Source organism: Alosa sapidissima, chromosome 21 (assembly GCF_018492685.1).
Source record: "Alosa sapidissima isolate fAloSap1 chromosome 21, fAloSap1.pri, whole genome shotgun sequence".
In the NCBI taxonomy this organism is placed as follows: domain Eukaryota; kingdom Metazoa; phylum Chordata; class Actinopteri; order Clupeiformes; family Clupeidae; genus Alosa; species Alosa sapidissima.
Genome location: NC_055977.1, coordinates 9,714,053 through 9,737,673, shown reverse-complemented (window position 1 = coordinate 9,737,673; position 23,621 = coordinate 9,714,053). Strand labels below are relative to the sequence as shown.

Sequence of the window (23,621 nt, the reverse complement as noted above, 5' to 3'; positions counted from 1 at the left end):
CTGGATTGCAAGGCAGATTTGAGAAAATGCAGATGAGATGATCAGGACAAGTCAAAGGAGGTGCGTAGTCGGATACGGAAATGGCTGCACGTTCCCCAGTGAAAGCCTGCCGGTCGTAGTTTTCATTCCCGTGTCAGGCTGTGGGTTGTGAAAGGCAAAATGCGTGCGGCTCTCCTATCGTGGCACCTAAAGGGTTAGCCTAGCAGAGGATGGTTTCGATCCATCGACCTCTGGGTTATGGGCCCAGCACGCTTCCGCTGCGCCACTCTGCTCCGCCTCACCCCAGATGGGACTCGAACCCACAATCCCTGGCTTAGGAGGCCAGTGCCTTATCCATTAGGCCACTGGGGCTTACCAGCTGCGCTCCATCAGAGCCTTTGCTCCACTGGTATCAAAGGAATGTTTTAAATGTCGGGATAGCCGGACAAAGCCACTGTGTTGAATTTTCGGGTCTCGGGCCCTGAGCCGGCAGAAAGCACTCCAGACTGACTGTGGCAGGTGAGCATGGCTATATTTCCTGATTTGAAATGTTTCCATGTCAGAAGATCGTTTGAAGAGATGTTTGCATTTTACACGACAGTGTAAAGTGACGGGAAGATCAAGACTAAGTGAAGTGAACGTGTATATAAACGTGGAAGTGGCTACAGGTTCCCCAGTCGGAAGCCCCCTCCACTCGCCGTTCTCAGCGCTGGCCCAGACTCTGAGGGAAATGGCGCGCGTCAACGCTCAGGAGAGGCCTCTAAAAACTCGGCCTAGCAGAGGATGGTTTCGATCCATCGACCTCTGGGTTATGGGCCCAGCACGCTTCCGCTGCGCCACTCTGCTCCGCCTCACCCCAGATGGGACTCGAACCCACAATCCCTGGCTTAGGAGGCCAGTGCCTTATCCATTAGGCCACTGGGGCTTACCAGCTGCGCTCCATCAGAGCCTTTGCTCCACTGGTATCAAAGGAATGTTTTAAATGTCGGGATAGCCGGACAAAGCCACTGTGTTGAATTTTCGGGTCTCGGGCCCTGAGCCGGCAGAAAGCACTCCAGACTGACTGTGGCAGGTGAGCATGGCTATATTTCCTGATTTGAAATGTTTCCATGTCAGAAGATCGTTTGAAGAGATGTTTGCATTTTACACGACAGTGTAAAGTGACGGGAAGATCAAGACTAAGTGAAGTGAACGTGTATATAAACGTGGAAGTGGCTACAGGTTCCCCACTCGGAAGCCCCCTCCACTCGCCGTTCTCAGCGCTGGCCCAGACTCTCAGGGAAATGGCGCGCGTCAACGCTCAGGAGAGGCCTCTAAAAACTCGGCCTATCAGAGGATGGTTTCGATCCATCGACCTCTGGGTTATGGGCCCAGCACGCTTCCGCTGCGCCACTCTGCTCTGCCTCAGTTCTCATTGCCTGCTCATTTCCATTAGCTCCAGTGCTCTCATTGCAGTTTGACTGGATTGCAAGGCAGATTTGAGAAAATGCAGATGAGATGATCAGGACAAGTCAAAGGAGGTGCGTAGTCGGATACGGAAATGGCTGCACGTTCCCCAGTGAAAGCCTGCCGGTCGTAGTTTTCATTCCCGTGTCAGGCTGTGGGTTGTGAAAGGCAAAATGCGTGCGGCTCTCCTATCGTGGCACCTAAAGGGGTAGCCTAGCAGAGGATGGTTTCGATCCATCGACCTCTGGGTTATGGGCCCAGCACGCTTCCGCTGCGCCACTCTGCTCCACCTCACCCCAGATGGGACTCGAACCCACAATCCCTGGCTTAGGAGGCCAGTGCCTTATCCATTAGGCCACTGGGGCTTACCAGCTGCGCTCCATCAGAGCCTTTGCTCCACTGGTATCAAAGGAATGTTTTAAATGTCGGGATAGCCGGACAAAGCCACTGTGTTGAATTTTCGGGTCTCGGGCCCTGAGCCGGCAGAAAGCACTCCAGACTGACTGTGGCAGGTGAGCATGGCTATATTTCCTGATTTGAAATGTTTCCATGTCAGAAGATCGTTTGAAGAGATGTTTGCATTTTACACGACAGTGTAAAGTGACGGGAAGATCAAGACTAAGTGAAGTGAACGTGTATATAAACGTGGAAGTGGCTACAGGTTCCCCAGTCGGAAGCCCCCTCCACTCGCCATTCTCAGCGCTGGCCCAGACTCTGAGGGAAATGGCGCGCGTCAACGCTCAGGAGAGGCCTCTAAAAACTCGGCCTAGCAGAGGATGGTTTCGATCCATCGACCTCTGGGTTATGGGCCCAGCACGCTTCCGCTGCGCCACTCTGCTCTGCCTCAGTTCTCATTGCCTGCTCATTTCCATTAGCTCCAGTGCTCTCATTGCAGTTTGACTGGATTGCAAGGCAGATTTGAGAAAATGCAGATGAGATGATCAGGACAAGTCAAAGGAGGTGCGTAGTCGGATACGGAAATGGCTGCACGTTCCCCAGTGAAAGCCTGCCGGTCGTAGTTTTCATTCCCGTGTCAGGCTGTGGGTTGTGAAAGGCAAAATGCGTGCGGCTCTCCTATCGTGGCACCTAAAGGGTTAGCCTAGCAGAGGATGGTTTCGATCCATCGACCTCTGGGTTATGGGCCCAGCACGCTTCCGCTGCGCCACTCTGCTCCGCCTCACCCCAGATGGGACTCGAACCCACAATCCCTGGCTTAGGAGGCCAGTGCCTTATCCATTAGGCCACTGGGGCTTACCAGCTGCGCTCCATCAGAGCCTTTGCTCCACTGGTATCAAAGGAATGTTTTAAATGTCGGGATAGCCGGACAAAGCCACTGTGTTGAATTTTCGGGTCTCGGGCCCTGAGCCGGCAGAAAGCACTCCAGACTGACTGTGGCAGGTGAGCATGGCTATATTTCCTGATTTGAAATGTTTCCATGTCAGAAGATCGTTTGAAGAGATGTTTGCATTTTACACGACAGTGTAAAGTGACGGGAAGATCAAGACTAAGTGAAGTGAACGTGTATATAAACGTGGAAGTGGCTACAGGTTCCCCAGTCGGAAGCCCCCTCCACTCGCCGTTCTCAGCGCTGGTCCAGACTCTGAGGGAAATGGCGCGCGTCAACGCGCAGGAGAGGCCTCTAAAAACTCGGCCTAGCAGAGGATGGTTTCGATCCATCGACCTCTGGGTTATGGGCCCAGCACGCTTCCGCTGCGCCACTCTGCTCTGCCTCAGTTCTCATTGCCTGCTCATTTCCATTAGCTCCAGTGCTCTCATTGCAGTTTGACTGGATTGCAAGGCAGATTTGAGAAAATGCAGATGAGATGATCAGGACAAGTCAAAGGAGGTGCGTAGTCGGATACGGAAATGGCTGCACGTTCCCCAGTGAAAGCCTGCCGGTCGTAGTTTTTATTCCCGTGTCAGGCTGTGGGTTGTGAAAGGCAAAATGCGTGCGGCTCTCCTATCGTGGCACCTAAAGGGTTAGCCTAGCAGAGGATGGTTTCGATCCATCGACCTCTGGGTTATGGGCCCAGCACGCTTCCGCTGCGCCACTCTGCTCCGCCTCACCCCAGATGGGACTCGAACCCACAATCCCTGGCTTAGGAGGCCAGTGCCTTATCCATTAGGCCACTGGGGCTTACCAGCTGCGCTCCATCAGAGCCTTTGCTCCACTGGTATCAAAGGAATGTTTTAAATGTCGGGATAGCCGGACAAAGCCACTGTGTTGAATTTTCGGGTCTCGGGCCCTGAGCCGGCAGAAAGCACTCCAGACTGACTGTGGCAGGTGAGCATGGCTATATTTCCTGATTTGAAATGTTTCCATGTCAGAAGATCGTTTGAAGAGATGTTTGCATTTTACACGACAGTGTAAAGTGACGGGAAGATCAAGACTAAGTGAAGTGAACGTGTATATAAACGTGGAAGTGGCTACAGGTTCCCCAGTCGGAAGCCCCCTCCACTCGCCGTTCTCAGCGCTGGCCCAGACTCTGAGGGAAATGGCGCGCGTCAACGCTCAGGAGAGGCCTCTAAAAACTCGGCCTAGCAGAGGATGGTTTCGATCCATCGACCTCTGGGTTATGGGCCCAGCACGCTTCCGCTGCGCCACTCTGCTCTGCCTCAGTTCTCATTGCCTGCTCATTTCCATTAGCTCCAGTGCTCTCATTGCAGTTTGACTGGATTGCAAGGCAGATTTGAGAAAATGCAGATGAGATGATCAGGACAAGTCAAAGGAGGTGCGTAGTCGGATACGGAAATGGCTGCACGTTCCCCAGTGAAAGCCTGCCGGTCGTAGTTTTCATTCCCGTGTCAGGCTGTGGGTTGTGAAAGGCAAAATGCGTGCGGCTCTCCTATCGTGGCACCTAAAGGGTTAGCCTAGCAGAGGATGGTTTCGATCCATCGACCTCTGGGTTATGGGCCCAGCACGCTTCCGCTGCGCCACTCTGCTCCGCCTCACCCCAGATGGGACTCGAACCCACAATCCCTGGCTTAGGAGGCCAGTGCCTTATCCATTAGGCCACTGGGGCTTACCAGCTGCGCTCCATCAGAGCCTTTGCTCCACTGGTATCAAAGGAATGTTTTAAATGTCGGGATAGCCGGACAAAGCCACTGTGTTGAATTTTCGGGTCTCGGGCCCTGAGCCGGCAGAAAGCACTCCAGACTGACTGTGGCAGGTGAGCATGGCTATATTTCCTGATTTGAAATGTTTCCATGTCAGAAGATCGTTTGAAGAGATGTTTGCATTTTACACGACAGTGTAAAGTGACGGGAAGATCAAGACTAAGTGAAGTGAACGTGTATATAAACGTGGAAGTGGCTACAGGTTCCCCACTCGGAAGCCCCCTCCACTCGCCGTTCTCAGCGCTGGCCCAGACTCTTAGGGAAATGGCGCGCGTCAACGCTCAGGAGAGGCCTCTAAAAACTCGGCCTAGCAGAGGATGGTTTCGATCCATCGACCTCTGGGTTATGGGCCCAGCACGCTTCCGCTGCGCCACTCTGCTCTGCCTCAGTTCTCATTGCCTGCTCATTTCCATTAGCTCCAGTGCTCTCATTGCAGTTTGACTGGATTGCAAGGCAGATTTGAGAAAATGCAGATGAGATGATCAGGACAAGTCAAAGGAGGTGCGTAGTCGGATACGGAAATGGCTGCACGTTCCCCAGTGAAAGCCTGCCGGTCGTAGTTTTCATTCCCGTGTCAGGCTGTGGGTTGTGAAAGGCAAAATGCGTGCGGCTCTCCTATCGTGGCACCTAAAGGGTTAGCCTAGCAGAGGATGGTTTCGATCCATCGACCTCTGGGTTATGGGCCCAGCACGCTTCCGCTGCGCCACTCTGCTCCGCCTCACCCCAGATGGGACTCGAACCCACAATCCCTGGCTTAGGAGGCCAGTGCCTTATCCATTAGGCCACTGGGGCTTACCAGCTGCGCTCCATCAGAGCCTTTGCTCCACTGGTATCAAAGGAATGTTTTAAATGTCGGGATAGCCGGACAAAGCCACTGTGTTGAATTTTCGGGTCTCGGGCCCTGATCCGGCAGAAAGCACTCCAGACTGACTGTGGCAGGTGAGCATGGCTATATTTCCTGATTTGAAATGTTTCCATGTCAGAAGATCGTTTGAAGAGATGTTTGCATTTTACACGACAGTGTAAAGTGACGGGAAGATCAAGACTAAGTGAAGTGAACGTGTATATAAACGTGGAAGTGGCTACAGGTTCCCCAGTCGGAAGCCCCCTCCACTCGCCGTTCTCAGCGCTGGTCCAGACTCTGAGGGAAATGGCGCGCGTCAACGCGCAGGAGAGGCCTCTAAAAACTCGGCCTAGCAGAGGATGGTTTCGATCCATCGACCTCTGGGTTATGGGCCCAGCACGCTTCCGCTGCGCCACTCTGCTCTGCCTCAGTTCTCATTGCCTGCTCATTTCCATTAGCTCCAGTGCTCTCATTGCAGTTTGACTGGATTGCAAGGCAGATTTGAGAAAATGCAGATGAGATGATCAGGACAAGTCAAAGGAGGTGCGTAGTCGGATACGGAAATGGCTGCACGTTCCCCAGTGAAAGCCTGCCGGTCGTAGTTTTCATTCCCGTGTCAGGCTGTGGGTTGTGAAAGGCAAAATGCGTGCGGCTCTCCTATCGTGGCACCTAAAGGGTTAGCCTAGCAGAGGATGGTTTCGATCCATCGACCTCTGGGTTATGGGCCCAGCACGCTTCCGCTGCGCCACTCTGCTCCGCCTCACCCCAGATGGGACTCGAACCCACAATCCCTGGCTTAGGAGGCCAGTGCCTTATCCATTAGGCCACTGGGGCTTACCAGCTGCGCTCCATCAGAGCCTTTGCTCCACTGGTATCAAAGGAATGTTTTAAATGTCGGGATAGCCGGACAAAGCCACTGTGTTGAATTTTCGGGTCTCGGGCCCTGAGCCGGCAGAAAGCACTCCAGACTGACTGTGGCAGGTGAGCATGGCTATATTTCCTGATTTGAAATGTTTCCATGTCAGAAGATCGTTTGAAGAGATGTTTGCATTTTACACGACAGTGTAAAGTGACGGGAAGATCAAGACTAAGTGAAGTGAACGTGTATATAAACGTGGAAGTGGCTACAGGTTCCCCAGTCGGAAGCCCCCTCCACTCGCCGTTCTCAGCGCTGGCCCAGACTCTGAGGGAAATGGCGCGCGTCAACGCTCAGGAGAGGCCTCTAAAAACTCGGCCTAGCAGAGGATGGTTTCGATCCATCGACCTCTGGGTTATGGGCCCAGCACGCTTCCGCTGCGCCACTCTGCTCTGCCTCAGTTCTCATTGCCTGCTCATTTCCATTAGCTCCAGTGCTCTCATTGCAGTTTGACTGGATTGCAAGGCAGATTTGAGAAAATGCAGATGAGATGATCAGGACAAGTCAAAGGAGGTGCGTAGTCGGATACGGAAATGGCTGCACGTTCCCCAGTGAAAGCCTGCCGGTCGTAGTTTTCATTCCCGTGTCAGGCTGTGGGTTGTGAAAGGCAAAATGCGTGCGGCTCTCCTATCGTGGCACCTAAAGGGTTAGCCTAGCAGAGGATGGTTTCGATCCATCGACCTCTGGGTTATGGGCCCAGCACGCTTCCGCTGCGCCACTCTGCTCCGCCTCACCCCAGCTGGGACTCGAACCCACAATCCCTGGCTTAGGAGGCCAGTGCCTTATCCATTAGGCCACTGGGGCTTACCAGCTGCGCTCCATCAGAGCCTTTGCTCCACTGGTATCAAAGGAATGTTTTAAATGTCGGGATAGCCGGACAAAGCCACTGTGTTGAATTTTCGGGTCTCGGGCCCTGAGCCGGCAGAAAGCACTCCAGACTGACTGTGGCAGGTGAGCATGGCTATATTTCCTGATTTGAAATGTTTCCATGTCAGAAGATCGTTTGAAGAGATGTTTGCATTTTACACGACAGTGTAAAGTGACGGGAAGATCAAGACTAAGTGAAGTGAACGTGTATATAAACGTGGAAGTGGCTACAGGTTCCCCACTCGGAAGCCCCCTCCACTCGCCGTTCTCAGCGCTGGCCCAGACTCTTAGGGAAATGGCGCGCGTCAACGCTCAGGAGAGGCCTCTAAAAACTCGGCCTAGCAGAGGATGGTTTCGATCCATCGACCTCTGGGTTATGGGCCCAGCACGCTTCCGCTGCGCCACTCTGCTCTGCCTCAGTTCTCATTGCCTGCTCATTTCCATTAGCTCCAGTGCTCTCATTGCAGTTTGACTGGATTGCAAGGCAGATTTGAGAAAATGCAGATGAGATGATCAGGACAAGTCAAAGGAGGTGCGTAGTCGGATACGGAAATGGCTGCACGTTCCCCAGTGAAAGCCTGCCGGTCGTAGTTTTCATTCCCGTGTCAGGCTGTGGGTTGTGAAAGGCAAAATGCGTGCGGCTCTCCTATCGTGGCACCTAAAGGGTTAGCCTAGCAGAGGATGGTTTCGATCCATCGACCTCTGGGTTATGGGCCCAGCACGCTTCCGCTGCGCCACTCTGCTCCGCCTCACCCCAGATGGGACTCGAACCCACAATCCCTGGCTTAGGAGGCCAGTGCCTTATCCATTAGGCCACTGGGGCTTACCAGCTGCGCTCCATCAGAGCCTTTGCTCCACTGGTATCAAAGGAATGTTTTAAATGTCGGGATAGCCGGACAAAGCCACTGTGTTGAATTTTCGGGTCTCGGGCCCTGATCCGGCAGAAAGCACTCCAGACTGACTGTGGCAGGTGAGCATGGCTATATTTCCTGATTTGAAATGTTTCCATGTCAGAAGATCGTTTGAAGAGATGTTTGCATTTTACACGACAGTGTAAAGTGACGGGAAGATCAAGACTAAGTGAAGTGAACGTGTATATAAACGTGGAAGTGGCTACAGGTTCCCCAGTCGGAAGCCCCCTCCACTCGCCGTTCTCAGCGCTGGTCCAGACTCTGAGGGAAATGGCGCGCGTCAACGCGCAGGAGAGGCCTCTAAAAACTCGGCCTAGCAGAGGATGGTTTCGATCCATCGACCTCTGGGTTATGGGCCCAGCACGCTTCCGCTGCGCCACTCTGCTCTGCCTCAGTTCTCATTGCCTGCTCATTTCCATTAGCTCCAGTGCTCTCATTGCAGTTTGACTGGATTGCAAGGCAGATTTGAGAAAATGCAGATGAGATGATCAGGACAAGTCAAAGGAGGTGCGTAGTCGGATACGGAAATGGCTGCACGTTCCCCAGTGAAAGCCTGCCGGTCGTAGTTTTCATTCCCGTGTCAGGCTGTGGGTTGTGAAAGGCAAAATGCGTGCGGCTCTCCTATCGTGGCACCTAAAGGGTTAGCCTAGCAGAGGATGGTTTCGATCCATCGACCTCTGGGTTATGGGCCCAGCACGCTTCCGCTGCGCCACTCTGCTCCGCCTCACCCCAGATGGGACTCGAACCCACAATCCCTGGCTTAGGAGGCCAGTGCCTTATCCATTAGGCCACTGGGGCTTACCAGCTGCGCTCCATCAGAGCCTTTGCTCCACTGGTATCAAAGGAATGTTTTAAATGTCGGGATAGCCGGACAAAGCCACTGTGTTGAATTTTCGGGTCTCGGGCCCTGAGCCGGCAGAAAGCACTCCAGACTGACTGTGGCAGGTGAGCATGGCTATATTTCCTGATTTGAAATGTTTCCATGTCAGAAGATCGTTTGAAGAGATGTTTGCATTTTACACGACAGTGTAAAGTGACGGGAAGATCAAGACTAAGTGAAGTGAACGTGTATATAAACGTGGAAGTGGCTACAGGTTCCCCAGTCGGAAGCCCCCTCCACTCGCCGTTCTCAGCGCTGGCCCAGACTCTGAGGGAAATGGCGCGCGTCAACGCTCAGGAGAGGCCTCTAAAAACTCGGCCTAGCAGAGGATGGTTTCGATCCATCGACCTCTGGGTTATGGGCCCAGCACGCTTCCGCTGCGCCACTCTGCTCTGCCTCAGTTCTCATTGCCTGCTCATTTCCATTAGCTCCAGTGCTCTCATTGCAGTTTGACTGGATTGCAAGGCAGATTTGAGAAAATGCAGATGAGATGATCAGGACAAGTCAAAGGAGGTGCGTAGTCGGATACGGAAATGGCTGCACGTTCCCCAGTGAAAGCCTGCCGGTCGTAGTTTTCATTCCCGTGTCAGGCTGTGGGTTGTGAAAGGCAAAATGCGTGCGGCTCTCCTATCGTGGCACCTAAAGGGTTAGCCTAGCAGAGGATGGTTTCGATCCATCGACCTCTGGGTTATGGGCCCAGCACGCTTCCGCTGCGCCACTCTGCTCCGCCTCACCCCAGCTGGGACTCGAACCCACAATCCCTGGCTTAGGAGGCCAGTGCCTTATCCATTAGGCCACTGGGGCTTACCAGCTGCGCTCCATCAGAGCCTTTGCTCCACTGGTATCAAAGGAATGTTTTAAATGTCGGGATAGCCGGACAAAGCCACTGTGTTGAATTTTCGGGTCTCGGGCCCTGAGCCGGCAGAAAGCACTCCAGACTGACTGTGGCAGGTGAGCATGGCTATATTTCCTGATTTGAAATGTTTCCATGTCAGAAGATCGTTTTAAGAGATGTTTGCATTTTACACGACAGTGTAAAGTGACGGGAAGATCAAGACTAAGTGAAGTGAACGTGTATATAAACGTGGAAGTGGCTACAGGTTCCCCAGTCGGAAGCCCCCTCCACTCGCCGTTCTCAGCGCTGGTCCAGACTCTGAGGGAAATGGCGCGCGTCAACGCGCAGGAGAGGCCTCTAAAAACTCGGCCTAGCAGAGGATGGTTTCGATCCATCGACCTCTGGGTTATGGGCCCAGCACGCTTCCGCTGCGCCACTCTGCTCTGCCTCAGTTCTCATTGCCTGCTCATTTCCATTAGCTCCAGTGCTCTCATTGCAGTTTGACTGGATTGCAAGGCAGATTTGAGAAAATGCAGATGAGATGATCAGGACAAGTCAAAGGAGGTGCGTAGTCGGATACGGAAATGGCTGCACGTTCCCCAGTGAAAGCCTGCCGGTCGTAGTTTTTATTCCCGTGTCAGGCTGTGGGTTGTGAAAGGCAAAATGCGTGCGGCTCTCCTATCGTGGCACCTAAAGGGTTAGCCTAGCAGAGGATGGTTTCGATCCATCGACCTCTGGGTTATGGGCCCAGCACGCTTCCGCTGCGCCACTCTGCTCCGCCTCACCCCAGATGGGACTCGAACCCACAATCCCTGGCTTAGGAGGCCAGTGCCTTATCCATTAGGCCACTGGGGCTTACCAGCTGCGCTCCATCAGAGCCTTTGCTCCACTGGTATCAAAGGAATGTTTTAAATGTCGGGATAGCCGGACAAAGCCACTGTGTTGAATTTTCGGGTCTCGGGCCCTGAGCCGGCAGAAAGCACTCCAGACTGACTGTGGCAGGTGAGCATGGCTATATTTCCTGATTTGAAATGTTTCCATGTCAGAAGATCGTTTGAAGAGATGTTTGCATTTTACACGACAGTGTAAAGTGACGGGAAGATCAAGACTAAGTGAAGTGAACGTGTATATAAACGTGGAAGTGGCTACAGGTTCCCCAGTCAGAAGCCCCCTCCACTCGCCGTTCTCAGCGCTGGCCCAGACTCTGAGGGAAATGGCGCGCGTCAACGCTCAGGAGAGGCCTCTAAAAACTCGGCCTAGCAGAGGATGGTTTCGATCCATCGACCTCTGGGTTATGGGCCCAGCACGCTTCCGCTGCGCCACTCTGCTCCGCCTCACCCCAGATGGGACTCGAACCCACAATCCCTGGCTTAGGAGGCCAGTGCCTTATCCATTAGGCCACTGGGGCTTACCAGCTGCGCTCCATCAGAGCCTTTGCTCCACTGGTATCAAAGGAATGTTTTAAATGTCGGGATAGCCGGACAAAGCCACTGTGTTGAATTTTCGGGTCTCGGGCCCTGAGCCGGCAGAAAGCACTCCAGACTGACTGTGGCAGGTGAGCATGGCTATATTTCCTGATTTGAAATGTTTCCATGTCAGAAGATCGTTTGAAGAGATGTTTGCATTTTACACGACAGTGTAAAGTGACGGGAAGATCAAGACTAAGTGAAGTGAACGTGTATATAAACGTGGAAGTGGCTACAGGTTCCCCAGTCGGAAGCCCCCTCCACTCGCCGTTCTCAGCGCTGGCCCAGACTCTGAGGGAAATGGCGCGCGTCAACGCTCAGGAGAGGCCTCTAAAAACTCGGCCTAGCAGAGGATGGTTTCGATCCATCGACCTCTGGGTTATGGGCCCAGCACGCTTCCGCTGCGCCACTCTGCTCTGCCTCAGTTCTCATTGCCTGCTCATTTCCATTAGCTCCAGTGCTCTCATTGCAGTTTGACTGGATTGCAAGGCAGATTTGAGAAAATGCAGATGAGATGATCAGGACAAGTCAAAGGAGGTGCGTAGTCGGATACGGAAATGGCTGCACGTTCCCCAGTGAAAGCCTGCCGGTCGTAGTTTTCATTCCCGTGTCAGGCTGTGGGTTGTGAAAGGCAAAATGCGTGCGGCTCTCCTATCGTGGCACCTAAAGGGTTAGCCTAGCAGAGGATGGTTTCGATCCATCGACCTCTGGGTTATGGGCCCAGCACGCTTCCGCTGCGCCACTCTGCTCCGCCTCACCCCAGATGGGACTCGAACCCACAATCCCTGGCTTAGGAGGCCAGTGCCTTATCCATTAGGCCACTGGGGCTTACCAGCTGCGCTCCATCAGAGCCTTTGCTCCACTGGTATCAAAGGAATGTTTTAAATGTCGGGATAGCCGGACAAAGCCACTGTGTTGAATTTTCGGGTCTCGGGCCCTGAGCCGGCAGAAAGCACTCCAGACTGACTGTGGCAGGTGAGCATGGCTATATTTCCTGATTTGAAATGTTTCCATGTCAGAAGATCGTTTGAAGAGATGTTTGCATTTTACACGACAGTGTAAAGTGACGGGAAGATCAAGACTAAGTGAAGTGAACGTGTATATAAACGTGGAAGTGGCTACAGGTTCCCCAGTCGGAAGCCCCCTCCACTCGCCGTTCTCAGCGCTGGCCCAGACTCTGAGGGAAATGGCGCGCGTCAACGCTCAGGAGAGGCCTCTAAAAACTCGGCCTAGCAGAGGATGGTTTCGATCCATCGACCTCTGGGTTATGGGCCCAGCACGCTTCCGCTGCGCCACTCTGCTCTGCCTCAGTTCTCATTGCCTGCTCATTTCCATTAGCTCCAGTGCTCTCATTGCAGTTTGACTGGATTGCAAGGCAGATTTGAGAAAATGCAGATGAGATGATCAGGACAAGTCAAAGGAGGTGCGTAGTCGGATACGGAAATGGCTGCACGTTCCCCAGTGAAAGCCTGCCGGTCGTAGTTTTCATTCCCGTGTCAGGCTGTGGGTTGTGAAAGGCAAAATGCGTGCGGCTCTCCTATCGTGGCACCTAAAGGGTTAGCCTAGCAGAGGATGGTTTCGATCCATCGACCTCTGGGTTATGGGCCCAGCACGCTTCCGCTGCGCCACTCTGCTCCGCCTCACCCCAGATGGGACTCGAACCCACAATCCCTGGCTTAGGAGGCCAGTGCCTTATCCATTAGGCCACTGGGGCTTACCAGCTGCGCTCCATCAGAGCCTTTGCTCCACTGGTATCAAAGGAATGTTTTAAATGTCGGGATAGCCGGACAAAGCCACTGTGTTGAATTTTCGGGTCTCGGGCCCTGAGCCGGCAGAAAGCACTCCAGACTGACTGTGGCAGGTGAGCATGGCTATATTTCCTGATTTGAAATGTTTCCATGTCAGAAGATCGTTTGAAGAGATGTTTGCATTTTACACGACAGTGTAAAGTGACGGGAAGATCAAGACTAAGTGAAGTGAACGTGTATATAAACGTGGAAGTGGCTACAGGTTCCCCAGTCGGAAGCCCCCTCCACTCGCCGTTCTCAGCGCTGGCCCAGACTCTGAGGGAAATGGCGCGCGTCAACGCTCAGGAGAGGCCTCTAAAAACTCGGCCTAGCAGAGGATGGTTTCGATCCATCGACCTCTGGGTTATGGGCCCAGCACGCTTCCGCTGCGCCACTCTGCTCTGCCTCAGTTCTCATTGCCTGCTCATTTCCATTAGCTCCAGTGCTCTCATTGCAGTTTGACTGGATTGCAAGGCAGATTTGAGAAAATGCAGATGAGATGATCAGGACAAGTCAAAGGAGGTGCGTAGTCGGATACGGAAATGGCTGCACGTTCCCCAGTGAAAGCCTGCCGGTCGTAGTTTTCATTCCCGTGTCAGGCTGTGGGTTGTGAAAGGCAAAATGCGTGCGGCTCTCCTATCGTGGCACCTAAAGGGTTAGCCTAGCAGAGGATGGTTTCGATCCATCGACCTCTGGGTTATGGGCCCAGCACGCTTCCGCTGCGCCACTCAGCTCCGCCTCACCCCAGATGGGACTCGAACCCACAATCCCTGGCTTAGGAGGCCAGTGCCTTATCCATTAGGCCACTGGGGCTTACCAGCTGCGCTCCATCAGAGCCTTTGCTCCACTGGTATCAAAGGAATGTTTTAAATGTCGGGATAGCCGGACAAAGCCACTGTGTTGAATTTTCGGGTCTCGGGCCCTGAGCCGGCAGAAAGCACTCCAGACTGACTGTGGCAGGTGAGCATGGCTATATTTCCTGATTTGAAATGTTTCCATGTCAGAAGATCGTTTGAAGAGATGTTTGCATTTTACACGACAGTGTAAAGTGACGGGAAGATCAAGACTAAGTGAAGTGAACGTGTATATAAACGTGGAAGTGGCTACAGGTTCCCCACTCGGAAGCCCCCTCCACTCGCCGTTCTCAGCGCTGGCCCAGACTCTGAGGGAAATGGCGCGCGTCAACGCTCAGGAGAGGCCTCTAAAAACTCGGCCTAGCAGAGGATGGTTTCGATCCATCGACCTCTGGGTTATGGGCCCAGCACGCTTCCGCTGCGCCACTCTGCTCTGCCTCAGTTCTCATTGCCTGCTCATTTCCATTAGCTCCAGTGCTCTCATTGCAGTTTGACTGGATTGCAAGGCAGATTTGAGAAAATGCAGATGAGATGATCAGGACAAGTCAAAGGAGGTGCGTAGTCGGATACGGAAATGGCTGCACGTTCCCCAGTGAAAGCCTGCCGGTCGTAGTTTTCATTCCCGTGTCAGGCTGTGGGTTGTGAAAGGCAAAATGCGTGCGGCTCTCCTATCGTGGCACCTAAAGGGTTAGCCTAGCAGAGGATGGTTTCGATCCATCGACCTCTGGGTTATGGGCCCAGCACGCTTCCGCTGCGCCACTCTGCTCCGCCTCACCCCAGATGGGACTCGAACCCACAATCCCTGGCTTAGGAGGCCAGTGCCTTATCCATTAGGCCACTGGGGCTTACCAGCTGCGCTCCATCAGAGCCTTTGCTCCACTGGTATCAAAGGAATGTTTTAAATGTCGGGATAGCCGGACAAAGCCACTGTGTTGAATTTTCGGGTCTCGGGCCCTGAGCCGGCAGAAAGCACTCCAGACTGACTGTGGCAGGTGAGCATGGCTATATTTCCTGATTTGAAATGTTTCCATGTCAGAAGATCGTTTGAAGAGATGTTTGCATTTTACACGACAGTGTAAAGTGACGGGAAGATCAAGACTAAGTGAAGTGAACGTGTATATAAACGTGGAAGTGGCTACAGGTTCCCCACTCGGAAGCCCCCTCCACTCGCCGTTCTCAGCGCTGGCCCAGACTCTGAGGGAAATGGCGCGCGTCAACGCTCAGGAGAGGCCTCTAAAAACTCGGCCTAGCAGAGGATGGTTTCGATCCATCGACCTCTGGGTTATGGGCCCAGCACGCTTCCGCTGCGCCACTCTGCTCTGCCTCAGTTCTCATTGCCTGCTCATTTCCATTAGCTCCAGTGCTCTCATTGCAGTTTGACTGGATTGCAAGGCAGATTTGAGAAAATGCAGATGAGATGATCAGGACAAGTCAAAGGAGGTGCGTAGTCGGATACGGAATTGGCTGCACGTTCCCCAGTGAAAGCCTGCCGGTCGTAGTTTTCATTCCCGTGTCAGGCTGTGGGTTGTGAAAGGCAAAATGCGTGCGGCTCTCCTATCGTGGCACCTAAAGGGTTAGCCTAGCAGAGGATGGTTTCGATCCATCGACCTCTGGGTTATGGGCCCAGCACGCTTCCGCTGCGCCACTCTGCTCTGCCTCAGTTCTCATTGCCTGCTCATTTCCATTAGCTCCAGTGCTCTCATTGCAGTTTGACTGGATTGCAAGGCAGATTTGAGAAAATGCAGATGAGATGATCAGGACAAGTCAAAGGAGGTGCGTAGTCGGATACGGAAATAGCTGCACGTTCCCCAGTGAAAGCCTGCCGGTCGTAGTTTTCATTCCCGTGTCAGGCAAAGGTCAGGTTGTGAAAGGCAAAATGTGTGCGGCTCTCCTATCGTGGCACCTAAAGGGTTAGCCTAGCAGATGATGGTTTCGATCCATCGACCTCTGGGTTATGGGCCCAGCACGCTTCCGCTGCGCCACTCTGCTCCGCCACACCCCAGATGGGACTCGAACCCACAATCCCTGGCTTAGGAGGCCAGTGCCTTATCCATTAGGCCACTGGGGCTTACCAGCTGCGCTCCATCAGAGCCTTTGCTCCACTGGTATCAAAGGAATGTTTTAAATGTCGGGATAGCCGGACAAAGCCACTGTGTTGAATTTTCGGGTCTCGGGCCCTGAGCCGGCAGAAAGCACTCCAGACTGACTGTGGCAGGTGAGCATGGCTATATTTCCTGATTTGAAATGTTTCCATGTCAGAAGATCGTTTGAAGAGATGTTTGCATTTTACACGACAGTGTAAAGTGACGGGAAGATCAAGACTAAGTGAAGTGAACGTGTATATAAACGTGGAAGTGGCTACAGGTTCCCCAGTCGGAAGCCCCCTCCACTCGCCGTTCTCAGCGCTGGCCCAGACTCTGAGGGAAATGGCGCGCGTCAACGCGCAGGAGAGGCCTCTAAAAACTCGGCCTAGCAGAGGATGGTTTCGATCCATCGACCTCTGGGTTATGGGCCCAGCACGCTTCCGCTGCGCCACTCTGCTCTGCCTCAGTTCTCATTGCCTGCTCATTTCCATTAGCTCCAGTGCTCTCATTGCAGTTTGACTGGATTGCAAGGCAGATTTGAGAAAATGCAGATGAGATGATCAGGACAAGTCAAAGGAGGTGCGTAGTCGGATACGGAAATGGCTGCACGTTCCCCAGTGAAAGCCTGCCGGTCGTAGTTTTCATTCCCGTGTCAGGCTGTGGGTTGTGAAAGGCAAAATGTGTGCGGCTCTCCTATCGTGGCACCTAAAGGGTTAGCCTAGCAGAGGATGGTTTCGATCCATCGACCTCTGGGTTATGGGCCCAGCACGCTTCCGCTGCGCCACTCTGCTCCGCCTCACCCCAGATGGGACTCGAACCCACAATCCCTGGCTTAGGAGGCCAGTGCCTTATCCATTAGGCCACTGGGGCTTACCAGCTGCGCTCCATCAGAGCCTTTGCTCCACTGGTGACGGGTGTTTCCATGTCAGAAGATCGTTTGAAGAGATGTTTGCATTTTACACGACAGTGTAAAGTGACGGGAAGATCAAGACTAAGTGAAGTGAACGTGTATATAAACGTGGAAGTGGCTACAGGTTCCCCACTCGGAAGCCCCCTCCACTCGCCGTTCTCAGCGCTGGCCCAGACTCTGAGGGAAATGGCGCGCGTCAACGCTCAGGAGAGGCCTCTAAAAACTCGGCCTAGCAGAGGATGGTTTCGATCCATCGACCTCTGGGTTATGGGCCCAGCACGCTTCCGCTGCGCCACTCTGCTCTGCCTCAGTTCTCATTGCCTGCTCATTTCCATTAGCTCCAGTGCTCTCATTGCAGTTTGACTGGATTGCAAGGCAGATTTGAGAAAATGCAGATGAGATGATCAGGACAAGTCAAAGGAGGTGCGTAGTCGGATACGGAAATGGCTGCACGTTCCCCAGTGAAAGCCTGCCGGTCGTAGTTTTCATTCCCGTGTCAGGCTGTGGGTTGTGAAAGGCAAAATGCGTGCGGCTCTCCTATCGTGGCACCTAAAGGGTTAGCCTAGCAGAGGATGGTTTCGATCCATCGACCTCTGGGTTATGGGCCCAGCACGCTTCCGCTGCGCCACTCTGCTCCGCCTCACCCCAGATGGGACTCGAACCCACAATCCCTGGCTTAGGAGGCCAGTGCCTTATCCATTAGGCCACTGGGGCTTACCAGCTGCGCTCCATCAGAGCCTTTGCTCCACTGGTATCAAAGGAATGTTTTAAATGTCGGGATAGCCGGACAAAGCCACTGTGTTGAATTTTCGGGTCTCGGGCCCTGAGCCGGCAGAAAGCACTCCAGACTGACTGTGGCAGGTGAGCATGGCTATATTTCCTGATTTGAAATGTTTCCATGTCAGAAGATCGTTTGAAGAGATGTTTGCATTTTACACGACAGTGTAAAGTGACGGGAAGATCAAGACTAAGTGAAGTGAACGTGTATATAAACGTGGAAGTGGCTACAGGTTCCCCAGTCGGAAGCCCCCTCCACTCGCCGTTCTCAGCGCTGGTCCAGACTCTGAGGGAAATGGCGCGCGTCAACGCGCAGGAGAGGCCTCTAAAAACTCGGCCTAGCAGAGGATGGTTTCGATCCATCGACCTCTGGGTTATGGGCCCAGCACGCTTCCGCTGCGCCACTCTGCTCTGCCTCAGTTCTCATTGCCTGCTCATTTCCATTAGCTCCAGTGCTCTCATTGCAGTTTGACTGGATTGCAAGGCAGATTTGAGAAAATGCAGATGAGATGATCAGGACAAGTCAAAGGAGGTGCGTAGTCGGATACGGAAATGGCTGCACGTTCCCCAGTGAAAGCCTGCCGGTCGTAGTTTTCATTCCCGTGTCAGGCTGTGGGTTGTGAAAGGCAAAATGTGTGCGGCTCTCCTATCGTGGCACCTAAAGGGGTAGCCTAGCAGGGGATGGTTTCGATCCATCGACCTCTGGGTTATGGGCCCAGCACGCTTCCGCTGCGCCACTCTGCTCCACCTCACCCCAGATGGGACTCGAACCCACAATCCCTGGCTTAGGAGGCCAGTGCCTTATCCATTAGGCCACTGGGGCTTACCAGCTGCGCTCCATCAGAGCCTTTGCTCCACTGGTATCAAAGGAATGTTTTAAATGTCGGGATAGCCGGACAAAGCCACTGTGTTGAATTTTCGGGTCTCGGGCCCTGAGCCGGCAGAAAGCACTCCAGACTGACTGTGGCAGGTGAGCATGGCTATATTTCCTGATTTGAAATGTTTCCATGTCAGAAGATCGTTTGAAGAGATGTTTGCATTTTACACGACAGTGTAAAGTGACGGGAAGATCAAGACTAAGTGAAGTGAACGTGTATATAAACGTGGAAGTGGCTACAGGTTCCCCAGTCGGAAGCCCCCTCCACTCGCCGTTCTCAGCGCTGGCCCAGACTCTGAGGGAAATGGCGCGCGTCAACGCTCAGGAGAGGCCTCTAAAAACTCGGCCTAGCAGAGGATGGTTTCGATCCATCGACCTCTGGGTTATGGGCCCAGCACGCTTCCGCTGCGCCACTCTGCTCTGCCTCAGTTCTCATTGCCTGCTCATTTCCATTAGCTCCAGTGCTCTCATTGCAGTTTGACTGGATTGCAAGGCAGATTTGAGAAAATGCAGATGAGATGATCAGGACAAGTCAAAGGAGGTGCGTAGTCGGATACGGAAATGGCTGCACGTTCCCCAGTGAAAGCCTGCCGGTCGTAGTTTTCATTCCCGTGTCAGGCTGTGGGTTGTGAAAGGCAAAATGCGTGCGGCTCTCCTATCGTGGCACCTAAAGCGTTAGCCTAGCAGAGGATGGTTTCGATCCATCGACCTCTGGGTTATGGGCCCAGCACGCTTCCGCTGCGCCACTCTGCTCCGCCTCACCCCAGATGGGACTCGAACCCACAATCCCTGGCTTAGGAGGCCAGTGCCTTATCCATTAGGCCACTGGGGCTTACCAGCTGCGCTCCATCAGAGCCTTTGCTCCACTGGTATCAAAGGAATGTTTTAAATGTCGGGATAGCCGGACAAAGCCACTGTGTTGAATTTTCGGGTCTCGGGCCCTGAGCCGGCAGAAAGCACTCCAGACTGACTGTGGCAGGTGAGCATGGCTATATTTCCTGATTTGAAATGTTTCCATGTCAGAAGATCGTTTGAAGAGATGTTTGCATTTTACACGACAGTGTAAAGTGACGGGAAGATCAAGACTAAGTGAAGTGAACGTGTATATAAACGTGGAAGTGGCTACAGGTTCCCCACTCGGAAGCCCCCTCCACTCGCCGTTCTCAGCGCTGGCCCAGACTCTTAGGGAAATGGCGCGCGTCAACGCTCAGGAGAGGCCTCTAAAAACTCGGCCTAGCAGAGGATGGTTTCGATCCATCGACCTCTGGGTTATGGGCCCAGCACGCTTCCGCTGCGCCACTCTGCTCTGCCTCAGTTCTCATTGCCTGCTCATTTCCATTAGCTCCAGTGCTCTCATTGCAGTTTGACTGGATTGCAAGGCAGATTTGAGAAAATGCAGATGAGATGATCAGGACAAGTCAAAGGAGGTGCGTAGTCGGATACGGAAATGGCTGCACGTTCCCCAGTGAAAGCCTGCCGGTCGTAGTTTTCATTCCCGTGTCAGGCTGTGGGTTGTGAAAGGCAAAATGCGTGCGGCTCTCCTATCGTGGCACCTAAAGGGGTAGCCTAGCAGAGGATGGTTTCGATCCATCGACCTCTGGGTTATGGGCCCAGCACGCTTCCGCTGCGCCACTCTGCTCCACCTCACCCCAGATGGGACTCGAACCCACAATCCCTGGCTTAGGAGGCCAGTGCCTTATCCATTAGGCCACTGGGGCTTACCAGCTGCGCTCCATCAGAGCCTTTGCTCCACTGGTATCAAAGGAATGTTTTAAATGTCGGGATAGCCGGACAAAGCCACTGTGTTGAATTTTCGGGTCTCGGGCCCTGAGCCGGCAGAAAGCACTCCAGACTGACTGTGGCAGGTGAGCATGGCTATATTTCCTGATTTGAAATGTTTCCATGTCAGAAGATCGTTTGAAGAGATGTTTGCATTTTACACGACAGTGTAAAGTGACGGGAAGATCAAGACTAAGTGAAGTGAACGTGTATATAAACGTGGAAGTGGCTACAGGTTCCCCAGTCGGAAGCCCCCTCCACTCGCCGTTCTCAGCGCTGGCCCAGACTCTGAGGGAAATGGCGCGCGTCAACGCTCAGGAGAGGCCTCTAAAAACTCGGCCTAGCAGAGGATGGTTTCGATCCATCGACCTCTGGGTTATGGGCCCAGCACGCTTCCGCTGCGCCACTCTACTCCGCCTCACCCCAGATGGGACTCGAACCCACAATCCCTGGCTTAGGAGGCCAGTGCCTTATCCATTAGGCCACTGGGGCTTACCAGCTGCGCTCCATCAGAGCCTTTGCTCCACTGGTATCAAAGGAATGTTTTAAATGTCGGGATAGCCGGACAAAGCCACTGTGTTGAATTTTCGGGTCTCGGGCCCTGAGCCGGCAGAAAGCACTCCAGACTGACTGTGGCAGGTGAGCATGGCTATATTTCCTGATTTGAAATGTTTCCATGTCAGAAGATCGTTTGAAGAGATGTTTGCATTTTACACGACAGTGTAAAGTGACGGGAAGATCAAGACTAAGTGAAGTGAACGTGTATATAAACGTGGAAGTGGCTACAGGTTCCCCAGTCGGAAGCCCCCTCCACTCGCCGTTCTCAGCGCTGGCCCAGACTCTGAGGGAAATGGCGCGCGTCAACGCTCAGGAGAGGCCTCTAAAAACTCGGCCTAGCAGAGGATGGTTTCGATCCATCGACCTCTGGGTTATGGGCCCAGCACGCTTCCGCTGCGCCACTCTGCTCCGCCTCACCCCAGATGGGACTCGAACCCACAATCCCTGGCTTAGGAGGCCAGTGCCTTATCCATTAGGCCACTGGGGCTTACCAGCTGCGCTCCATCAGAGCCTTTGCTCCACTGGTATCAAAGGAATGTTTTAAATGTCGGGATAGCCGGACAAAGCCACTGTGTTGAATTTTCGGGTCTCGGGCCCTGAGCCGGCAGAAAGCACTCCAGACTGACTGTGGCAGGTGAGCATGGCTATATTTCCTGATTTGAAATGTTTCCATGTCAGAAGATCGTTTGAAGAGATGTTTGCATTTTACACGACAGTGTAAAGTGACGGGAAGATCAAGACTAAGTGAAGTGAACGTGTATATAAACGTGGAAGTGGCTACAGGTTCCCCAGTCGGAAGCCCCCTCCACTCGCCATTCTCAGCGCTGGCCCAGACTCTGAGGGAAATGGCGCGCGTCAACGCTCAGGAGAGGCCTCTAAAAACTCGGCCTAGCAGAGGATGGTTTCGATCCATCGACCTCTGGGTTATGGGCCCAGCACGCTTCCGCTGCGCCACTCTGCTCTGCCTCAGTTCTCATTGCCTGCTCATTTCCATTAGCTCCAGTGCTCTCATTGCAGTTTGACTGGATTGCAAGGCAGATTTGAGAAAATGCAGATGAGATGATCAGGACAAGTCAAAGGAGGTGCGTAGTCGGATACGGAAATGGCTGCACGTTCCCCAGTGAAAGCCTGCCGGTCGTAGTTTTCATTCCCGTGTCAGGCTGTGGGTTGTGAAAGGCAAAATGCGTGCGGCTCTCCTATCGTGGCACCTAAAGGGTTAGCCTAGCAGAGGATGGTTTCGATCCATCGACCTCTGGGTTATGGGCCCAGCACGCTTCCGCTGCGCCACTCTGCTCCGCCTCACCCCAGATGGGACTCGAACCCACAATCCCTGGCTTAGGAGGCCAGTGCCTTATCCATTAGGCCACTGGGGCTTACCAGCTGCGCTCCATCAGAGCCTTTGCTCCACTGGTATCAAAGGAATGTTTTAAATGTCGGGATAGCCGGACAAAGCCACTGTGTTGAATTTTCGGGTCTCGGGCCCTGAGCCGGCAGAAAGCACTCCAGACTGACTGTGGCAGGTGAGCATGGCTATATTTCCTGATTTGAAATGTTTCCATGTCAGAAGATCGTTTGAAGAGATGTTTGCATTTTACACGACAGTGTAAAGTGACGGGAAGATCAAGACTAAGTGAAGTGAACGTGTATATAAACGTGGAAGTGGCTACAGGTTCCCCAGTCGGAAGCCCCCTCCACTCGCCGTTCTCAGCGCTGGTCCAGACTCTGAGGGAAATGGCGCGCGTCAACGCGCAGGAGAGGCCTCTAAAAACTCGGCCTAGCAGAGGATGGTTTCGATCCATCGACCTCTGGGTTATGGGCCCAGCACGCTTCCGCTGCGCCACTCTGCTCTGCCTCAGTTCTCATTGCCTGCTCATTTCCATTAGCTCCAGTGCTCTCATTGCAGTTTGACTGGATTGCAAGGCAGATTTGAGAAAATGCAGATGAGATGATCAGGACAAGTCAAAGGAGGTGCGTAGTCGGATACGGAAATGGCTGCACATTCCCCAGTGAAAGCCTGCCGGTCGTAGTTTTCATTCCCGTGTCAGGCTGTGGGTTGTGAAAGGCAAAATGCGTGCGGCTCTCCTATCGTGGCACCTAAAGGGTTAGCCTAGCAGAGGATGGTTTCGATCCATCGACCTCTGGGTTATGGGCCCAGCACGCTTCCGCTGCGCCACTCTGCTCCGCCTCACCCCAGATGGGACTCTAACCCACAATCCCTGGCTTAGGAGGCCAGTGCCTTATCCATTAGGCCACTGGGGCTTACCAGCTGCGTTCCATCAGAGCCTTTGCTCCACTGGTATCAAAGGAATGTTTTAAATGTCGGGATAGCCGGACAAAGCCACTGTGTTGAATTTTCGGGTCTCGGGCCCTGAGCCGGCAGAAAGCACTCCAGACTGACTGTGGCAGGTGAGCATGGCTATATTTCCTGATTTGAAATGTTTCCATGTCAGAAGATCGTTTGAAGAGATGTTTGCATTTTACACGACAGTGTAAAGTGACGGGAAGATCAAGACTAAGTGAAGTGAACGTGTATATAAACGTGGAAGTGGCTACAGGTTCCCCAGTCGGAAGCCCCCTCCACTCGCCGTTCTCAGCGCTGGCCCAGACTCTGAGGGAAATGGCGCGCGTCAACGCTCAGGAGAGGCCTCTAAAAACTCGGCCTAGCAGAGGATGGTTTCGATCCATCGACCTCTGGGTTATGGGCCCAGCACGCTTCCGCTGCGCCACTCTGCTC

The 23,621-nt window shown here is 53.4% G+C and overlaps 76 non-coding genes across 76 annotated transcripts; all 76 read right to left on the bottom strand.

Moving 5' to 3' along the window:
- Positions 1–200: 200 nt before the first annotated feature.
- On the bottom strand, positions 201–272 carry trnam-cau. The gene has a single exon. It is a non-coding gene; the product is annotated as a tRNA-Met (tRNA).
- Positions 273–278: 6 nt separating this feature from the next.
- trnar-ccu lies at positions 279–351 on the bottom strand. The gene has a single exon. It is a non-coding gene; the product is annotated as a tRNA-Arg (tRNA).
- A 402-nt stretch (positions 352–753) lies between these two features.
- On the bottom strand, positions 754–825 carry trnam-cau. Its single transcript has one exon. It is a non-coding gene; the product is annotated as a tRNA-Met (tRNA).
- A 6-nt stretch (positions 826–831) lies between these two features.
- trnar-ccu lies at positions 832–904 on the bottom strand. Its single transcript has one exon. It is a non-coding gene; the product is annotated as a tRNA-Arg (tRNA).
- A 735-nt stretch (positions 905–1,639) lies between these two features.
- Positions 1,640–1,711, bottom strand: trnam-cau. Its single transcript has one exon. It is a non-coding gene; the product is annotated as a tRNA-Met (tRNA).
- A 6-nt stretch (positions 1,712–1,717) lies between these two features.
- trnar-ccu lies at positions 1,718–1,790 on the bottom strand. The gene has a single exon. It is a non-coding gene; the product is annotated as a tRNA-Arg (tRNA).
- Positions 1,791–2,192: 402 nt separating this feature from the next.
- Positions 2,193–2,264, bottom strand: trnam-cau. The gene has a single exon. It is a non-coding gene; the product is annotated as a tRNA-Met (tRNA).
- A 261-nt stretch (positions 2,265–2,525) lies between these two features.
- trnam-cau lies at positions 2,526–2,597 on the bottom strand. The gene has a single exon. It is a non-coding gene; the product is annotated as a tRNA-Met (tRNA).
- A 6-nt stretch (positions 2,598–2,603) lies between these two features.
- On the bottom strand, positions 2,604–2,676 carry trnar-ccu. Its single transcript has one exon. It is a non-coding gene; the product is annotated as a tRNA-Arg (tRNA).
- Positions 2,677–3,078: 402 nt separating this feature from the next.
- On the bottom strand, positions 3,079–3,150 carry trnam-cau. The gene has a single exon. It is a non-coding gene; the product is annotated as a tRNA-Met (tRNA).
- Positions 3,151–3,411: 261 nt separating this feature from the next.
- On the bottom strand, positions 3,412–3,483 carry trnam-cau. The gene has a single exon. It is a non-coding gene; the product is annotated as a tRNA-Met (tRNA).
- A 6-nt stretch (positions 3,484–3,489) lies between these two features.
- On the bottom strand, positions 3,490–3,562 carry trnar-ccu. Its single transcript has one exon. It is a non-coding gene; the product is annotated as a tRNA-Arg (tRNA).
- A 402-nt stretch (positions 3,563–3,964) lies between these two features.
- Positions 3,965–4,036, bottom strand: trnam-cau. Its single transcript has one exon. It is a non-coding gene; the product is annotated as a tRNA-Met (tRNA).
- Positions 4,037–4,297: 261 nt separating this feature from the next.
- Positions 4,298–4,369, bottom strand: trnam-cau. The gene has a single exon. It is a non-coding gene; the product is annotated as a tRNA-Met (tRNA).
- A 6-nt stretch (positions 4,370–4,375) lies between these two features.
- trnar-ccu lies at positions 4,376–4,448 on the bottom strand. The gene has a single exon. It is a non-coding gene; the product is annotated as a tRNA-Arg (tRNA).
- Positions 4,449–4,850: 402 nt separating this feature from the next.
- Positions 4,851–4,922, bottom strand: trnam-cau. Its single transcript has one exon. It is a non-coding gene; the product is annotated as a tRNA-Met (tRNA).
- A 261-nt stretch (positions 4,923–5,183) lies between these two features.
- On the bottom strand, positions 5,184–5,255 carry trnam-cau. The gene has a single exon. It is a non-coding gene; the product is annotated as a tRNA-Met (tRNA).
- A 6-nt stretch (positions 5,256–5,261) lies between these two features.
- Positions 5,262–5,334, bottom strand: trnar-ccu. Its single transcript has one exon. It is a non-coding gene; the product is annotated as a tRNA-Arg (tRNA).
- A 402-nt stretch (positions 5,335–5,736) lies between these two features.
- trnam-cau lies at positions 5,737–5,808 on the bottom strand. The gene has a single exon. It is a non-coding gene; the product is annotated as a tRNA-Met (tRNA).
- A 261-nt stretch (positions 5,809–6,069) lies between these two features.
- On the bottom strand, positions 6,070–6,141 carry trnam-cau. The gene has a single exon. It is a non-coding gene; the product is annotated as a tRNA-Met (tRNA).
- A 6-nt stretch (positions 6,142–6,147) lies between these two features.
- On the bottom strand, positions 6,148–6,220 carry trnar-ccu. Its single transcript has one exon. It is a non-coding gene; the product is annotated as a tRNA-Arg (tRNA).
- A 402-nt stretch (positions 6,221–6,622) lies between these two features.
- Positions 6,623–6,694, bottom strand: trnam-cau. Its single transcript has one exon. It is a non-coding gene; the product is annotated as a tRNA-Met (tRNA).
- A 261-nt stretch (positions 6,695–6,955) lies between these two features.
- On the bottom strand, positions 6,956–7,027 carry trnam-cau. Its single transcript has one exon. It is a non-coding gene; the product is annotated as a tRNA-Met (tRNA).
- Positions 7,028–7,033: 6 nt separating this feature from the next.
- trnar-ccu lies at positions 7,034–7,106 on the bottom strand. Its single transcript has one exon. It is a non-coding gene; the product is annotated as a tRNA-Arg (tRNA).
- Positions 7,107–7,508: 402 nt separating this feature from the next.
- Positions 7,509–7,580, bottom strand: trnam-cau. The gene has a single exon. It is a non-coding gene; the product is annotated as a tRNA-Met (tRNA).
- A 261-nt stretch (positions 7,581–7,841) lies between these two features.
- On the bottom strand, positions 7,842–7,913 carry trnam-cau. Its single transcript has one exon. It is a non-coding gene; the product is annotated as a tRNA-Met (tRNA).
- A 6-nt stretch (positions 7,914–7,919) lies between these two features.
- trnar-ccu lies at positions 7,920–7,992 on the bottom strand. Its single transcript has one exon. It is a non-coding gene; the product is annotated as a tRNA-Arg (tRNA).
- Positions 7,993–8,394: 402 nt separating this feature from the next.
- trnam-cau lies at positions 8,395–8,466 on the bottom strand. Its single transcript has one exon. It is a non-coding gene; the product is annotated as a tRNA-Met (tRNA).
- A 261-nt stretch (positions 8,467–8,727) lies between these two features.
- On the bottom strand, positions 8,728–8,799 carry trnam-cau. The gene has a single exon. It is a non-coding gene; the product is annotated as a tRNA-Met (tRNA).
- A 6-nt stretch (positions 8,800–8,805) lies between these two features.
- trnar-ccu lies at positions 8,806–8,878 on the bottom strand. The gene has a single exon. It is a non-coding gene; the product is annotated as a tRNA-Arg (tRNA).
- Positions 8,879–9,280: 402 nt separating this feature from the next.
- Positions 9,281–9,352, bottom strand: trnam-cau. The gene has a single exon. It is a non-coding gene; the product is annotated as a tRNA-Met (tRNA).
- Positions 9,353–9,613: 261 nt separating this feature from the next.
- Positions 9,614–9,685, bottom strand: trnam-cau. Its single transcript has one exon. It is a non-coding gene; the product is annotated as a tRNA-Met (tRNA).
- Positions 9,686–9,691: 6 nt separating this feature from the next.
- trnar-ccu lies at positions 9,692–9,764 on the bottom strand. Its single transcript has one exon. It is a non-coding gene; the product is annotated as a tRNA-Arg (tRNA).
- Positions 9,765–10,166: 402 nt separating this feature from the next.
- On the bottom strand, positions 10,167–10,238 carry trnam-cau. Its single transcript has one exon. It is a non-coding gene; the product is annotated as a tRNA-Met (tRNA).
- Positions 10,239–10,499: 261 nt separating this feature from the next.
- On the bottom strand, positions 10,500–10,571 carry trnam-cau. Its single transcript has one exon. It is a non-coding gene; the product is annotated as a tRNA-Met (tRNA).
- A 6-nt stretch (positions 10,572–10,577) lies between these two features.
- trnar-ccu lies at positions 10,578–10,650 on the bottom strand. Its single transcript has one exon. It is a non-coding gene; the product is annotated as a tRNA-Arg (tRNA).
- Positions 10,651–11,052: 402 nt separating this feature from the next.
- On the bottom strand, positions 11,053–11,124 carry trnam-cau. Its single transcript has one exon. It is a non-coding gene; the product is annotated as a tRNA-Met (tRNA).
- A 6-nt stretch (positions 11,125–11,130) lies between these two features.
- trnar-ccu lies at positions 11,131–11,203 on the bottom strand. The gene has a single exon. It is a non-coding gene; the product is annotated as a tRNA-Arg (tRNA).
- Positions 11,204–11,605: 402 nt separating this feature from the next.
- trnam-cau lies at positions 11,606–11,677 on the bottom strand. The gene has a single exon. It is a non-coding gene; the product is annotated as a tRNA-Met (tRNA).
- A 261-nt stretch (positions 11,678–11,938) lies between these two features.
- On the bottom strand, positions 11,939–12,010 carry trnam-cau. Its single transcript has one exon. It is a non-coding gene; the product is annotated as a tRNA-Met (tRNA).
- A 6-nt stretch (positions 12,011–12,016) lies between these two features.
- Positions 12,017–12,089, bottom strand: trnar-ccu. Its single transcript has one exon. It is a non-coding gene; the product is annotated as a tRNA-Arg (tRNA).
- Positions 12,090–12,491: 402 nt separating this feature from the next.
- On the bottom strand, positions 12,492–12,563 carry trnam-cau. The gene has a single exon. It is a non-coding gene; the product is annotated as a tRNA-Met (tRNA).
- A 261-nt stretch (positions 12,564–12,824) lies between these two features.
- trnam-cau lies at positions 12,825–12,896 on the bottom strand. Its single transcript has one exon. It is a non-coding gene; the product is annotated as a tRNA-Met (tRNA).
- A 6-nt stretch (positions 12,897–12,902) lies between these two features.
- trnar-ccu lies at positions 12,903–12,975 on the bottom strand. The gene has a single exon. It is a non-coding gene; the product is annotated as a tRNA-Arg (tRNA).
- Positions 12,976–13,377: 402 nt separating this feature from the next.
- Positions 13,378–13,449, bottom strand: trnam-cau. The gene has a single exon. It is a non-coding gene; the product is annotated as a tRNA-Met (tRNA).
- Positions 13,450–13,788: 339 nt separating this feature from the next.
- On the bottom strand, positions 13,789–13,861 carry trnar-ccu. The gene has a single exon. It is a non-coding gene; the product is annotated as a tRNA-Arg (tRNA).
- Positions 13,862–14,263: 402 nt separating this feature from the next.
- On the bottom strand, positions 14,264–14,335 carry trnam-cau. Its single transcript has one exon. It is a non-coding gene; the product is annotated as a tRNA-Met (tRNA).
- Positions 14,336–14,596: 261 nt separating this feature from the next.
- trnam-cau lies at positions 14,597–14,668 on the bottom strand. Its single transcript has one exon. It is a non-coding gene; the product is annotated as a tRNA-Met (tRNA).
- Positions 14,669–14,674: 6 nt separating this feature from the next.
- On the bottom strand, positions 14,675–14,747 carry trnar-ccu. The gene has a single exon. It is a non-coding gene; the product is annotated as a tRNA-Arg (tRNA).
- A 402-nt stretch (positions 14,748–15,149) lies between these two features.
- On the bottom strand, positions 15,150–15,221 carry trnam-cau. Its single transcript has one exon. It is a non-coding gene; the product is annotated as a tRNA-Met (tRNA).
- Positions 15,222–15,482: 261 nt separating this feature from the next.
- Positions 15,483–15,554, bottom strand: trnam-cau. The gene has a single exon. It is a non-coding gene; the product is annotated as a tRNA-Met (tRNA).
- A 343-nt stretch (positions 15,555–15,897) lies between these two features.
- Positions 15,898–15,970, bottom strand: trnar-ccu. The gene has a single exon. It is a non-coding gene; the product is annotated as a tRNA-Arg (tRNA).
- A 402-nt stretch (positions 15,971–16,372) lies between these two features.
- trnam-cau lies at positions 16,373–16,444 on the bottom strand. Its single transcript has one exon. It is a non-coding gene; the product is annotated as a tRNA-Met (tRNA).
- A 261-nt stretch (positions 16,445–16,705) lies between these two features.
- Positions 16,706–16,777, bottom strand: trnam-cau. The gene has a single exon. It is a non-coding gene; the product is annotated as a tRNA-Met (tRNA).
- Positions 16,778–16,783: 6 nt separating this feature from the next.
- Positions 16,784–16,856, bottom strand: trnar-ccu. The gene has a single exon. It is a non-coding gene; the product is annotated as a tRNA-Arg (tRNA).
- Positions 16,857–17,126: 270 nt separating this feature from the next.
- Positions 17,127–17,198, bottom strand: trnam-cau. Its single transcript has one exon. It is a non-coding gene; the product is annotated as a tRNA-Met (tRNA).
- A 261-nt stretch (positions 17,199–17,459) lies between these two features.
- trnam-cau lies at positions 17,460–17,531 on the bottom strand. Its single transcript has one exon. It is a non-coding gene; the product is annotated as a tRNA-Met (tRNA).
- A 6-nt stretch (positions 17,532–17,537) lies between these two features.
- Positions 17,538–17,610, bottom strand: trnar-ccu. Its single transcript has one exon. It is a non-coding gene; the product is annotated as a tRNA-Arg (tRNA).
- A 402-nt stretch (positions 17,611–18,012) lies between these two features.
- On the bottom strand, positions 18,013–18,084 carry trnam-cau. The gene has a single exon. It is a non-coding gene; the product is annotated as a tRNA-Met (tRNA).
- A 339-nt stretch (positions 18,085–18,423) lies between these two features.
- Positions 18,424–18,496, bottom strand: trnar-ccu. The gene has a single exon. It is a non-coding gene; the product is annotated as a tRNA-Arg (tRNA).
- A 402-nt stretch (positions 18,497–18,898) lies between these two features.
- trnam-cau lies at positions 18,899–18,970 on the bottom strand. The gene has a single exon. It is a non-coding gene; the product is annotated as a tRNA-Met (tRNA).
- Positions 18,971–19,231: 261 nt separating this feature from the next.
- trnam-cau lies at positions 19,232–19,303 on the bottom strand. The gene has a single exon. It is a non-coding gene; the product is annotated as a tRNA-Met (tRNA).
- Positions 19,304–19,309: 6 nt separating this feature from the next.
- On the bottom strand, positions 19,310–19,382 carry trnar-ccu. The gene has a single exon. It is a non-coding gene; the product is annotated as a tRNA-Arg (tRNA).
- Positions 19,383–19,784: 402 nt separating this feature from the next.
- Positions 19,785–19,856, bottom strand: trnam-cau. The gene has a single exon. It is a non-coding gene; the product is annotated as a tRNA-Met (tRNA).
- A 261-nt stretch (positions 19,857–20,117) lies between these two features.
- trnam-cau lies at positions 20,118–20,189 on the bottom strand. Its single transcript has one exon. It is a non-coding gene; the product is annotated as a tRNA-Met (tRNA).
- Positions 20,190–20,195: 6 nt separating this feature from the next.
- Positions 20,196–20,268, bottom strand: trnar-ccu. Its single transcript has one exon. It is a non-coding gene; the product is annotated as a tRNA-Arg (tRNA).
- A 480-nt stretch (positions 20,269–20,748) lies between these two features.
- Positions 20,749–20,821, bottom strand: trnar-ccu. Its single transcript has one exon. It is a non-coding gene; the product is annotated as a tRNA-Arg (tRNA).
- Positions 20,822–21,223: 402 nt separating this feature from the next.
- On the bottom strand, positions 21,224–21,295 carry trnam-cau. Its single transcript has one exon. It is a non-coding gene; the product is annotated as a tRNA-Met (tRNA).
- Positions 21,296–21,301: 6 nt separating this feature from the next.
- On the bottom strand, positions 21,302–21,374 carry trnar-ccu. The gene has a single exon. It is a non-coding gene; the product is annotated as a tRNA-Arg (tRNA).
- Positions 21,375–21,776: 402 nt separating this feature from the next.
- trnam-cau lies at positions 21,777–21,848 on the bottom strand. Its single transcript has one exon. It is a non-coding gene; the product is annotated as a tRNA-Met (tRNA).
- A 261-nt stretch (positions 21,849–22,109) lies between these two features.
- trnam-cau lies at positions 22,110–22,181 on the bottom strand. The gene has a single exon. It is a non-coding gene; the product is annotated as a tRNA-Met (tRNA).
- Positions 22,182–22,187: 6 nt separating this feature from the next.
- Positions 22,188–22,260, bottom strand: trnar-ccu. The gene has a single exon. It is a non-coding gene; the product is annotated as a tRNA-Arg (tRNA).
- A 402-nt stretch (positions 22,261–22,662) lies between these two features.
- trnam-cau lies at positions 22,663–22,734 on the bottom strand. The gene has a single exon. It is a non-coding gene; the product is annotated as a tRNA-Met (tRNA).
- Positions 22,735–22,995: 261 nt separating this feature from the next.
- Positions 22,996–23,067, bottom strand: trnam-cau. The gene has a single exon. It is a non-coding gene; the product is annotated as a tRNA-Met (tRNA).
- Positions 23,068–23,073: 6 nt separating this feature from the next.
- Positions 23,074–23,146, bottom strand: trnar-ccu. The gene has a single exon. It is a non-coding gene; the product is annotated as a tRNA-Arg (tRNA).
- A 402-nt stretch (positions 23,147–23,548) lies between these two features.
- trnam-cau lies at positions 23,549–23,620 on the bottom strand. The gene has a single exon. It is a non-coding gene; the product is annotated as a tRNA-Met (tRNA).
- Position 23,621: the final 1 nt, after the last annotated feature.